The sequence below is a fragment of the Citrus sinensis genome, chromosome 3 (assembly GCF_022201045.2).
Source record: "Citrus sinensis cultivar Valencia sweet orange chromosome 3, DVS_A1.0, whole genome shotgun sequence".
NCBI lineage: Eukaryota > Viridiplantae > Streptophyta > Magnoliopsida > Sapindales > Rutaceae > Citrus > Citrus sinensis.
The window spans coordinates 26,550,463-26,563,549 of record NC_068558.1 but is presented as its reverse complement, the minus strand read 5'-3'; the positions used below and the strand labels follow the sequence as shown (position 1 = coordinate 26,563,549).

The following is a 13,087-nucleotide window of genomic DNA, read 5'->3' as shown; positions in this document are numbered from 1 at the left end:
GATGCAATAGGCTGGCAAAAAGGAGGAAGAATATGGCCACAAAACAATTGAAACAAAATCTGGAGCAGTGCAGTGTAATAGTCGTTGCTGGAGCAACCATTGCTGTAGTAATCTTGGAACAACTATATAGAAAACTTAGCGCTGGATATCTACAGAATTGCGATCTGCAGTTTCTTAATCTGACGCATGTGCACCCTAGGCTTCTGTTTTACCCTAGTTTTCAGTTATAAAAAGGGCGCGCATCACATGAAAAGGTGGTGGTGAATTAACATCAAAGAAATTGAGAGGAAAAGAATGGGAGAATCAGAATTCAAGGGGAACAAGTCTGCACCAGTGAAGAATTCAGCAGAATTACTTGGATTCAATTTGTCATCGTTCTTTACTTGTTCCTTTCCTTACTCTTTGATTGAACTGATGTATTTCTTGATCAATATTTTGCTGTTTGTTTTTCTTTTCCAAAGTATGAACTAAACTTGATTGTAGTTAAGTGACAAACAATCTAAATGGGTTTTTGACTGTTCTTATGAGTTGCTGCAAGATTGCTATAGCATTTTACACTAATAACTATTATTATAATCATTATTTCAGTTGACCACCCATTTAATGGTTCAAGTGAAGATAGAGCCGCAAAAGGGTTTGTCTTAGTAGAAATTATTAGAGTAATACTTAATCTTAATTTAAGTTTCTTGGACTAAGATTACTTGAGTCCCAAAAGGGCTATATTTGAGTTAAGATTTGTGAAAAACTAGACATAGGAATTCACCTTGTAGAGTAGAGAGAGTGTATGCTCATAATGCCATACCGTAGGTGGGTTAACAATTGATCATTGTTAAGGTGCTTAAGGGTATGAGAAATCTGATAAGCGACAACTGAGGATGCAAAATAATTCTGTCCAGTGCTGTAGGAACTGTTGTAGCAACTGGTGTTAATTTAGACAAAACAGTCAGTCCATGAAGAGAGTTTGATCACTTAGCTACCCCATTCCCATTGAAATCTTTCTACGCAAGTCATTTAATTTATTTTATTATTGCATTGATTTGTTTTATTTTTCTTTTAATGTTTATTTCGGTAGTAATTCACTTTTAATTAGAATCTTTTTGAACAAAGGAAGTTTGCATTGTCGTGATTGCTATAACCTTTCTCATAACACCAATCCCTGTGGAGACGATCTCGAATATTCATCACTTTATTACTTGTTGTGTACACTTGCACATTGACATCAATAGCAATTGAGTAAAAAACCACCAACAAGTTTTTGGAGCCGTTGCCGGGGATTGATTGTTTATTTTTGATGTGTGAAGTCAACCTTGACAGTGCCAACTTGATCTAATTTGTTCTATTTATTGACATATCAACACTTGCATGCGCAAAGACAAATCTGTTGTATTTCAATTTGATCCTGAGATTGAAAGGACCGTAAGGAGACTGCGAACTGCGAAGAGAACAAAGAAATTCAACAACTGTTTCAGGAATGGATAATTTACAGGATGTGAGAAACTTGGATCCTCACGGGCCACTACAACCTGTCAACATTCAAGAAGGGAAAAATGAGCATGTTAACAACCAGGCAACAACAACATCATTTACATGGCAGATGACAGAGACAGGGCTATCATAGATTATGTTGTGTTAACTCCTCAAGTTGTACATCCTGGGATAGTCAGACCTGAAGTTGAAGCCGCAAGCTTTGAACTTAAGCTAGTGATGTTTCAAATGTTGCAAACAGTGGGTCAATTCAATGGACTGCCAACTGAAGATCTTCACCTCCATCTTAAGTTGTTTTTGGAATTGAGTGATACTTTTAAAACTACTAGAGCAACACAAGATGCTTTAAGACTAAGGCTTTTTCCTTACTCCTTAAGAGATCGAGCAAGGGCATGGTTGAACTCATTACCATCTGATTCCATCACTACATGGAATGAATTGGCTGACAAATTTTTAATGAAGTATTTTCCACCAACCAAGAATGCAAAATTGCAGAATGAGATCACTTCTTTTCATCAACTTGAAGATGAAAGTTTGTATAAGACTTGGGAGAGATTTAAAGAACTGCTCAGAAGGTGTCCTCATCATGGTATTCCTTGTTGCATACAGTTGGAAACCTTCTACAATGGGTTAAATCCAAGTACGAGATTGATGGTTGATGCTTCAGCAAATAGAGCTTTGTTATTTAAATCTTACACTGAAGCTTATGAAATTTTGGAGAGAATTGCCAACAATAATTATCAGTGGCCATCAACTAGACAGACAGCAGCGAGAAGAGCAGCAAGAGTACATAATATAGATGCAATTACAACATTATCAGCACAAGTAACTTCATTGACTAACATGGTGAAAGCCATGACTTCTGCTCCAGCAGCAGTAAAGCAAATTGCTGAGCTGTCTTGCATGTATTGTGGTGAGGAACATGTATTTGACAACTGTCCTGGAAATTTAGCATCAGTAAATTATGTGGGCAATTTCAACCGACAGCCTCAAAATAACCCGTACTTAAATACTTACAACTCTGGATGGAAGCAACACCCAAATTTCTCATGGAGTAATCAGAATCAAAATGCTTCAACACTGAGTGGACAGAACAGAAATACTCAACCATCTGGTTTACATCAGCAAAATCAAGGGCAAAAACATACTAGGCATGATCTACTTACTTCATTAGAAACACTGATTAAGGAATACATTGCGAAGAATGAAGCAATTGTGCAAAGTCAAGTTGTATCTCTAAGAAACCTGGAAAACCAAATTGGACAGCTTGCCACAACAATGAGTAGCAGATCTCAGGGAAGCTTACCCAGCAACACAAAAGATCCAAGAAGAGAAGGAAATGAACATTGTAAAGTAATCAACTTAAGATCTGGAAAAAATGTTGATATCCTTGTTGATGTGACTAAAAAAAGGTTGGAACTTAATTCCTCATAAGAAACACCTCAAGATCAGAGCATGTTACAGCAACCCAGCCATCAAGATACTGGTGTTAGTGGTCAAGCTATAACAATTATGGAAGGGAATCAACCAATAAATACTAAAGAAGAAGTTGCAACACTAGTGGTAACAACTTCTAATAAATCAAATGAGTAGAGATTGGTACCTCCTGAAGCTGCCTAGCAATTCAGGCATCCACCTCTTTTCCCACAGAGATTTCATAAACAAAAACAAGACAAGCAATTTAGTAAATTCTGGAAGTGCTGAAGCAATTACACATCAACATACCTTTAGTGGAAGCATTGGAGCAAATGCCTAATTATGTGAAATTTCTAAAAGACATCTTGGCAAGAAAAAAAAGCTTGGGAGAATTTAAAACTGTTACTTTAACACAGGAAAATAGTCACATGCTCCAAAGTAAGATCCCTAAAAAATTGAAAGATCCAGGAACCTTCACAATACCATGTTCCATTGGAACTAGGTACAATGGCAGAGCACTCTGTGATTTGGGAGCCAACATTAATCTGATGCAATTATCTGTATTTAAGCAGTTGAGAGTAGAAGAATGCAGGCCAACAACAGTCACTCTACAATTAGCTAACAGATCTCATGCATACCCTGAAGAAAAGATTGAGGATGTACTAGTGAAGGTTGACAAATTTATCTTTCCAGTGGACTTCATTGTACTAGACTTTGAGGCTGATAAAGAGGTACCCATTATACTTGGAAGACCTTTCCTAGCAACCGAGAAGACTCTGATAGATGTGCAAAAAAGAGAGCTAACAATGAGGATGAATTATCAATAAGTCACATTCAATGTATTAGAGGCTATGAAGAATCTTGATGAGGCACAAGATTGCAATTTCTTGAGTGTTGTGGATTTTGTTGTAGCAGACAGAGTAAATAAATGCTGCAGTAATGACGTCATCAAAGTTGCCACCTTTGAGAGCTTTGAAGAAGAAGATGTTGTAGCAAACCAGATAGAATGGATGGGAGAAAGGCAATCTAACAGACATAGCAGATTTGTTGAACATCTAAATCTTTCAGACAGGGAAGTAAAGAAAACTTTACCATCTATTGAATCACCTCCTAATCTTGAATTAAAATTGTTACCCTCACATTTGAAATATGCTTATCTTGGTCAGAACAACACACTCCCTATAATCATTTTATTTACTTTGGATGCAGGTCAAGAACGGAGCCTGGTAGATATGCTGGGAAATACAGAAAAATAATTGGATGGACCATGGTAGACATTAAAGGGATCAGCCCATCCATATGTATGCATAAAATTATGTTAAAAGACTGCTACAACAATTCAGTAGAGCAACATAGAAGGTTAAACCCCATTATGAAGGAAGTTGTGAAAAAAAAAATCATCAAATGGTTGGATGTTGGGATCATAAACCCGATATCAGACAGTTCATGGGTAAGCCCAGTTCAATGTGTTCCAAAGAAGGGAGGAATAATAGTGATAGCAAATGAAAAGAATGAACTTATTCCTACAAGAACAGTGACTGGATGAAGGGTATGTATGGATTACAGGAAGCTCAACAAAGCCACACGAAAGGATCACTTCCCACTTCCATTTATGAATCAAATGTTGGACAAACTTGCTAGAAAATAATATTATTATTTCCTAGATGGGTATTCAAGTTACAACCAAATTGCTATAGCCCCAGAGGATCAGGAAAAGACTACATTTACCTGTCCTTATGGAACTTTTGCCTTCAAAAGGATGCCATTTGGTTTGTACAATGCTCCAGCAACTTTCCAGAGATGTATGATGTCTATTTTTTTGGATATGGTGGAGCAAACATTGGAAGTCTTCATGGATGATTTCTCAGTCTTTGGAGAGACATACACTAATTGTTTACACAACTTGGAAGAAGTTCTTAAAAGATGTGAGATGACTAACTTAGTACTCAATTGGGAAAAATACCACCTCATGGTGTAAGAAGGCATAATGTTGGGTTACAAGGTGTCCAAAAATGGTATAGAAGTAGACAAATCAACGATAGAGGTGATAGATACACTGCCACCTCCCACTTCAATCAAGGGGATTAGAAATTTTTTGGGTCATGCTGGATTTCACAGAAGATTCATAAAAGACTTTTCCAAAGTAGCTAAACCACTATGCTCATTGCTAGTGAAATTCAAGTTATGCAACCCAAGAGGGGGGGTGAATTGGGATTTTAAAAATTATGCAATATAATTTGCACAACAATTTAATCTATTACCTTAATCAAATAAAAAACAATAAATTCAATCAAGCACAATATTAAAAGAGTAAGGGAAGAGAAAACAAACACAGATTTTTATGTGGTTCGGCTATCCCCACCTACGTCCACGCCTCCAAGCTCACCCGGCTTGAGGATTTCACTATCCAAACCTCCTAAGGCTTCAAATGTTTACAATTGACTTCAAAGGTGTCAATGGACCTTTACAATAAGAGATTATATCCCCAATCTCTTCACCCCAAGTGTTTCTCACACTTGTACATTCACAATTTGATGATAAATGAAAATCACAACAATGAAACTCTCTTTAAGAGTGGATAAACAAATTATAGCTCAATGATGATTCAAAAATGATGATTTACGAAATGGAAGCTCAATATATCTTGTTTTTCCTTGTATTATTTCTTAAAATGAAGTTGGAGTTGAGATTTTATAGTTAATGCCCGAAAACTAGCCGTTATAGGCAAATTCCAGCGCCCAAGCAGTTAGCCGCTTGATTTATCCAGCTAGCCGCTCATGAATAGTGATATTACCGTTATTTTTGAATTTTGCTACAGTAACACTATTCACTAAAATTACACTTTGGCCCAAAACTTTCTATAATTATACTACGACCTAAAACGTCATAAAACTTTACAAATAGGTCCAATTTTAGAATTTCTTAATAATAGTTGTCTTTCCAAAACTTTCTAAAATTATGATATGGCCCCAAAGATATTATTCTTTCGCAAAAAGGTCCTTTTCAACATAATACCCATATTTTTCAAAGTTCTCAAAACCTTTCACTTTAGTCCAAAATATTCATAAATTATAGTATGGCCCAAAACATTTCAAATGTTTGTAAAAAGGTCCAACTCCGAAATTCAATAATAATACTTACTAAAATCAAAGATTTCAAAACTTTGCATTTAAGTTCAAATGACTCAAAATTATGGGTGGACACCAACCCACCCAACCCGTGAACCCGACCCAACCCGTATGAATTTTTGCGAGTTGGGTTGGGTTGATAAAATTTACGGGTCGAGTTGGGCTATTAAATTTTCAACCTGCACTGTTTGTGGGTTGGGTCGGGTTGCAAATTTTTAACCCAACCCGACCCGTCAACCCGTATATATAAAAATATATTTAGCAACTATCTCAGAACCCTAAACTCAAATTCTCTTGTTTAAAGAACAGCTGCTCATCTGCTTGCGCATAGAACACAACAACATCACAACTCAGGGCGTTTCTTGAAAAGCTGCCCAAACTACACATCGTCACATGCATAGGTTCTTTCTTCTTTCTATTTTACTAATTTATTATTGTTTTGAAACAAGTTGATCAATTTTTTATTGTTAAAATGTCTACCCATTTTATAATATTTTTTTATTGAAAAAAGTTGGTCAATTTTTGGTTGTTATGATGGTGTCAAGCTTAATCAACAATCAGATTAACATAAATAAAATAATTATTATTATTAAAATCTTCGGGAAAAGGCTTTTCGACAAACATCTGCTGGGCATTGTTCTGTAGAAATATTTTCAGTATTAACTAGTCATGCTCTCAAATTCACATATGTATTCTATCTTACATGGATTTTTTTTTTCATAAAATTATTCTAATCATATTTATTTATCGCAGTATCCAAACATGGCTAAGGGTATTAATAAAAGAGCTTTGACCACTATTTGTTATTTTTTCGATTATTTGTTAATTATTAATAGGATAATGACAATATTCATGGCCTGGAATTTTTTCCTTGTAGATGGAAGCAAATTCATCCAGTAATCCAGCTTTCAACAACTCAAAGTACAACTGATAGTGCTATTAATACACATGCAGGCAATGGAAAAGGTGGAAAAGTGTCAAAAGTATGGGAACATTACACAAAATTTGAGAATGATACAAAATGTAAGTGTAACTACTGTTCTAAAGTGTATGCGTGTCATTCTAGATTTATTGGGACTCGTACTTTATGGAATCACTTGTCAGCATGCACAGCCTATACTGATAGGAAAGTTGATTTAAAACAAAAAACCTTGGTGTTTGAGGATAACACAACTGGTGGTGGCAGTAATCTTGTGGCAATATCTTGTAGCAAAGAGGACCTTAGAAAAGCATGCATTGAGATGATAATTATTGATGAATTGCCCTTTAGTTTTGTTGAAAAAGAAGGGTTTTGGAAATTTATGAGCAAAGCTTGTCCAAAACTTGATCGTTTTTCTAGGAGAACTATTGCTAGAGATGTGTATCAGTTGTACTTAAATGAGAAGAATAATTTGAAAAAAGTGTTTGCTAGTAATAAGTATAGGGTTTGTATAACAACTGATTGTTGGACTTCAATACAAAATTTGAATTACATGGTTATTACAGCCCATTTTATTGATGATGAGTGGCAACTTCATAAAAGGATATTAAACTTTTGCCAGATTGATGATCATAAAGGAGATACAATTGGAAAATTGATTGAGTCTTGCTTGCTTGAATGAGGTATTGATAAAGTGTTTACAATTACTGTTGATAATGCAAGTTCGAATGATTTGGTCATTTCTTATTTAAAAAAGAAGATGAATAACTGGGGTGGGCTTGTGTTGAATGGTGATTATCTTCATGTTAGATGTTGTGCACATATTATAAATTTGATTGTGACTGAGGGGTTGAAAGAGATGAATAATTCTGTTTCTAGCATTCGTAATGCTGTGAAATATGTAAGATCATCACCAGCTAGATTAATAAGGTTTAGAAAATGTGTTGAGCATGAAAAACTTGATTCTAAACGTATTGTTGTGATGGATGTTCCTACTAGGTGGAATTCCACCTATTTGATGTTAGAGAGTGCTCTTGTATATCAAAAAGCTTTTGAACGATTGGAGGATGATGATGGATTTTATAGATCCTATTTTGAAGAGAAAGCGGGTGGAAAAAAAAGGATTGGGCCACTGGAACTTATAGATTGGGTGAATGCAAGTGTGTTGAATAATTTTTTGGAGAATTTCTATGAAATTACTAAAAAATTTAGTGCTTCTTTGTCTGTTACATCACATTTGTATTTTCATGAGATGCATTCTATAGAGTCAAATTTAAAAGGATTGATACTAAGTGATGATTCTTATTTGAGTGCAATGGCAAAGAAGATGAAAGAGAAGTATGACAAATATTGGAGTTCCCTCAACACTCTAAATAAGTTGTTAATTGTTGCTGTTGTGCTTGATCCGCGTTATAAATTGAGTTTTGTGAAATTTTGTTTTGAGGAGTTGTATGATGAAAATATTGTATGTGAGCTCATAAAAGTGATTAAGGGCTTATTGTCTTCTTTGTATGACTTTTACACAAATAATAACCCTAGATGTGATGGTGGTAGCCAAAACCAATCTGTTAATGCTGTCATTTTTCCATCCGAGTTAGAGAAAAAAATGATATTATTGATTATAGATTAGCCAAGGTAGCAAAACTTTCAAAATGGAAAAAGAAGCAGCTGGAAGAGGATGGTGTAGAGTTGAAAAATGAAGTGGACAAATATTTATTAGATGATTGTGAAAATTGCTTTGACGATTCATTTGATTTGTTGAACTGGTGGAAGGTAAATGGTGGGAAATATAAAGTTTTGTCTAATGTAGCCAAAGACATTCTTGCAATCCCAATATCTACAGTTGCTTCTAAGTCTGCATTCAGTACAGGAGGACGCATTCTTGATCCATTTCGAGCTTCTTTGAGTCCTAAAATGGTAGAGAGCTTGATATGTGGGCAAAATTGGCTTTGTTCTTCTCGTATTGCTGTAGAAGAGGATACATCTTCGGTTGAAGATATGACATTTTATGAATCAATTACATCAGGTAAATTTTTATATTATGATTTTTATTTTTATTTTTATTTTTATTCTATTTATATTTTTCTTATATTTATTTGTTATAACATATATGCCTAATATTTTTATTTTTATTGTTATATAGATTCAAGATTGGCATCAGATTTTAATGTCATTAATTTAGATTGATCTGGATTTTGATGTCATTGGACTAATCTTCATTACACTCCTGTTGGTTGGTGTTGAGCAATGGTTTCGGAAAACTCTCTTCCTATGTATGAAAGACTTATAAAATTTTTCACTCTTTGGACTTTAATGTTTTGTATTAAACAAGATTTTAAATTTATGTACTTTTTTTCATTAGTTATGTACTAATAATTTGATTGTTAAATTTTGAAATATTGGATTTGTTGTAAGGATTTTAGTATTTGTGTTTTTTTAATTTTTTTAATTAATTTATTTATTTTTGTTTAGACCATAAAAATGGGCTTTTCAAAAGCCCAACCCAATCAACTCAACCCGACCCAACCCGCAACTTTGCGGGTTGGGTCGGGTTGGGTTGAAAAATGTAATGGATTGGGTTGGGTTGAATTTTTTAAACCCGACTCATGCCCACCCCTACTCAAAACCACAAGGTACTTTATCTTATAAAAATAAAACTTTTTAGTTTATAAAAATTAATTAATTAAATTAATCTCTTGAGCTTCTCAAATGCTAAATCATGCATCAATTAAATCATAACGACTTTACAAGAATTTATCGCACTAATTTGTTTGTTGAGCTCTAAACTTTTTCTTGATTTCGCCGTTGTCCGTTGAGTGTCTTAAACTTGATTTCACTTGATTCACTTGATTCACTTGCATAAATATTACCCTTAAAAAACTAGTGAAAATGTGAAATATAATATATATTAAATCACTTAATACATATGTTTGTTATCATCAAATTTACATTATGTGTAGCCCTTTAGGCTAACAATCTCCCCCTTTTTTATGATGACAAATATTTCATGTATTTTGACATTTATACTCCCCCTTAATACATGGCATATATATTAAACATATAAATTAAATTCAAAACAAAAACTCCCCCTGAATATTTCAAAAATATGCACAAATACTTTAAGATCAAAATACATATTATATGTCTTCATATTCAAAATACATGACTTCTCCCCCTTCATCATCAAAATTACTAGAAATTCATGCTAAGATCGATAATATGTCAAAGGTTAATCAAGAAACATATAACCAAACAGCCAATTAACTATAAAAAGATCATGAACCAACATTCCATCAATTCATCAAGCAACACATAAGAATGAAGCATATAATTAACCAAAGAGTTATAATATTCCAAGAATCCGAAAACATCATCCAAATATAACATATCCGAAGATCAAATAACAAGCATCCTCAATCCACATATTAAAAACAACATATCCAAATATCAAACAACAAGATATCATCCACAAATTAAAAATAATAATGCATGTAAAGATGTAGTGCAGAGTGACAAATGAAAAACAATAAAAATAGAGTCCTAAAGAGATGGTGGATGCGATGAAGAGGATGGTGGTGGAAATCCAAGAGCGGCAAAAAGTTGTTGTTGGCCATCAAGAAGCTGTTGCTGCTGTTGAGCAAAGAGATGCTCTCGCTCGGAAATAGACTGAAGGTGAAAAGCTTCAAGCTGGGATTGAAGTTTGTCTTGTCGCTCAGAAAGTGAATCCACTTTAGTTAACAGCTGTTGCAACGAATCTTCAGAGTCAGCTGAAGTAGAGTGGGAAGGGCCCTTGGAGGGTGGAGGATGTGAGCGATGTGGAGCACTAACATCATGAAGCAAGTGTGGGGGATGGACATCATTAAAGAAACGATGATCTGTAGGAGCAAGTTCTGTAACCTTTTTGTTTCTTCGATGTTTATACCATCTATCGTTCCTCCAATAAAAACCCAAATTAGCGATTACTTTATCGCCTAATTCCCTCGAATTCAAGGAGATTGGCTCGGTGATAGGAACTCGGAAAAACTTTAGAATTTGGGTAATAATACTAGCATAAGGAAGGGATCTTTTGGCTAAACAGGGAGTGCTAAGCATATAATGAAGGATAATATAACCAATATTTAGCACCCTCTCCTCTAGAATACAGTCCAATATGGCTACATCTAAACGACTCACTTCATCCGCATGACCAGACCTAGGAGTAATAACATGATGAAGAAATTTGAGAGAGAAATGGAGAAGTATTATTCAGATGTGAAAGATGATGATGAAATGATGAAGAACAAGTGAAGAAATGATGATTGGGAAGTGTTTAATGAGAGGTTAAATACATGGGTAATGGTTTGAAAGATTTGATCTTGCCATGAAAAAGAGTGAGAAATGAAGAAATATTAAGTAGAAATGGAGGGGATAGGTTCGGCTTTGAGAGAGAATGGAGAGAGGTTGAAGAACACATGAAAAAGAGGGGGAAAATCTCTTAAACCCATGACCAAGTGGCTAACCGCTTGGGGGCAAGCAGTTAGCCGCTTGCTCTCGGGTTTGAGCAGATTTCAAGTGGCTATCTGCCTAGTTTCTGCTCCTCTGCACCAATTTGCTGTCCGGCTGAAATTTGAGCAATTCCGAGACCATTTCGTGATCCTGAAACATCTCAAGAGCTAATTTAATGCATGAATCATGATTTTAAACATCCAAAAAAATCATAAAACTCAAATTTATAACATATTCATCATGCATATCCATCACAATTATGAGATACAATAACACTTTATGGTTGAAATTATAAACATTTAAGACATGATTAATTCACACATATAATTCATCCATCATGTATATATTTTACTCAATCATGAAACATATAAGCATTAAAAAGATTAATAATTCAAGCATATTACTCATTTATCATACTTAGGCATTACATAATCATTAAAATCAAACAAATCCATCATGATAAAGCACTCAATGTTAAACACAATGATAATTCAATCATGTAAACATACAAGCATACTTTCACAAATTCAAGCTACTATCCATTTTTCATGATCCACTCAATATAATAAATAGGCAAAATAAACTTATCCACTTCATGTTAATGCACTTAATGTTATGATACCAAATGAATTATTAGATACTTACTAAGATTAAAAGACCATCACTTATAATCAATAAGGCAATAATTGTTACCAAAACAATTAAATCATATTGTCTCATCATTTTTGCTTACACCATGATCAAGTGATTATCCTCATAAGCTTTTATCAAGGAACTCTCTGCCATTCCTTGATTGTGGTACCTACAAAGAAAATATTCAAGTTGTGCATTTTGGTACCCAAATACTCTTGGGTCCTTGAGTGTTAGATTTGGTTCCTTTTGGAACCCAAATACACTTGACTCCATAATATACATTTCTCTTAAATGGACATCTAAAACTCATATGACCATTTCCATTACAATAATGACAAACAATCTTATGATCACTTATGGAGGTAGCCTTAACAAAATAATTTTTATAATATTTTTGTTTTAGGCTTATACCCAAGTCCTCCTTTCTCAAACACACATTTTTGAGTGCTTAGTAATTTTTCTAAGTTCTTTTGATCACTTGTGAATTTTAACATAATTTCGTTGAGCTCATTACTCTTTTTCTTAAGCACTTCATTTTCTTTCATCAATTCATCAACATGTGATTTTTCATGCTCATATGAAATACTTTGTTTACCTTTAAATGATGCAATTCTATCATGCAACATTTTATTATCTAACTCTAGTCCTTTAATCTTTTCATTTAATGAATCATTGCATTTTTGTAAAGCATCCTTTTCGTTTTTCAAGTCATCTACATATGATTTTAGATGCTCATGTGAAGTGCTAGGTTTCTCATTTGATAATACAACTCTATCATGCAATGTTTTATTCTCTAATTCTAGGCATGTAATCTTTGCACTTAGAGATTCATTTTCATTTGTGAGTTTTACCATTTTCTTTTTAAGACATGCATTCTTTTTACCAACGTTTATCCAATTATCATGCAATTCTTTAAAAGCATCATATAATTCATCATAAGTAGAAAGATCATTTACCTTATCAAGTTCATCATCCGATTCATCTCCAATTGCCATGAGAGCTAGATTTGTCATTTCTTGAT

The 13,087-nt window shown here is 34.1% G+C and overlaps 1 non-coding gene across 1 annotated transcript; it reads right to left on the bottom strand.

Annotated features, from left to right (window-relative positions):
* Positions 1-1,971: 1,971 nt before the first annotated feature.
* LOC112498467 (small nucleolar RNA R71) lies at positions 1,972-2,078 on the bottom strand. The gene has a single exon (XR_003065778.2). It is a non-coding gene; the product is annotated as a small nucleolar RNA R71 (small nucleolar RNA).
* Between the last annotated feature and the right edge of the window lie 11,009 nt (positions 2,079-13,087).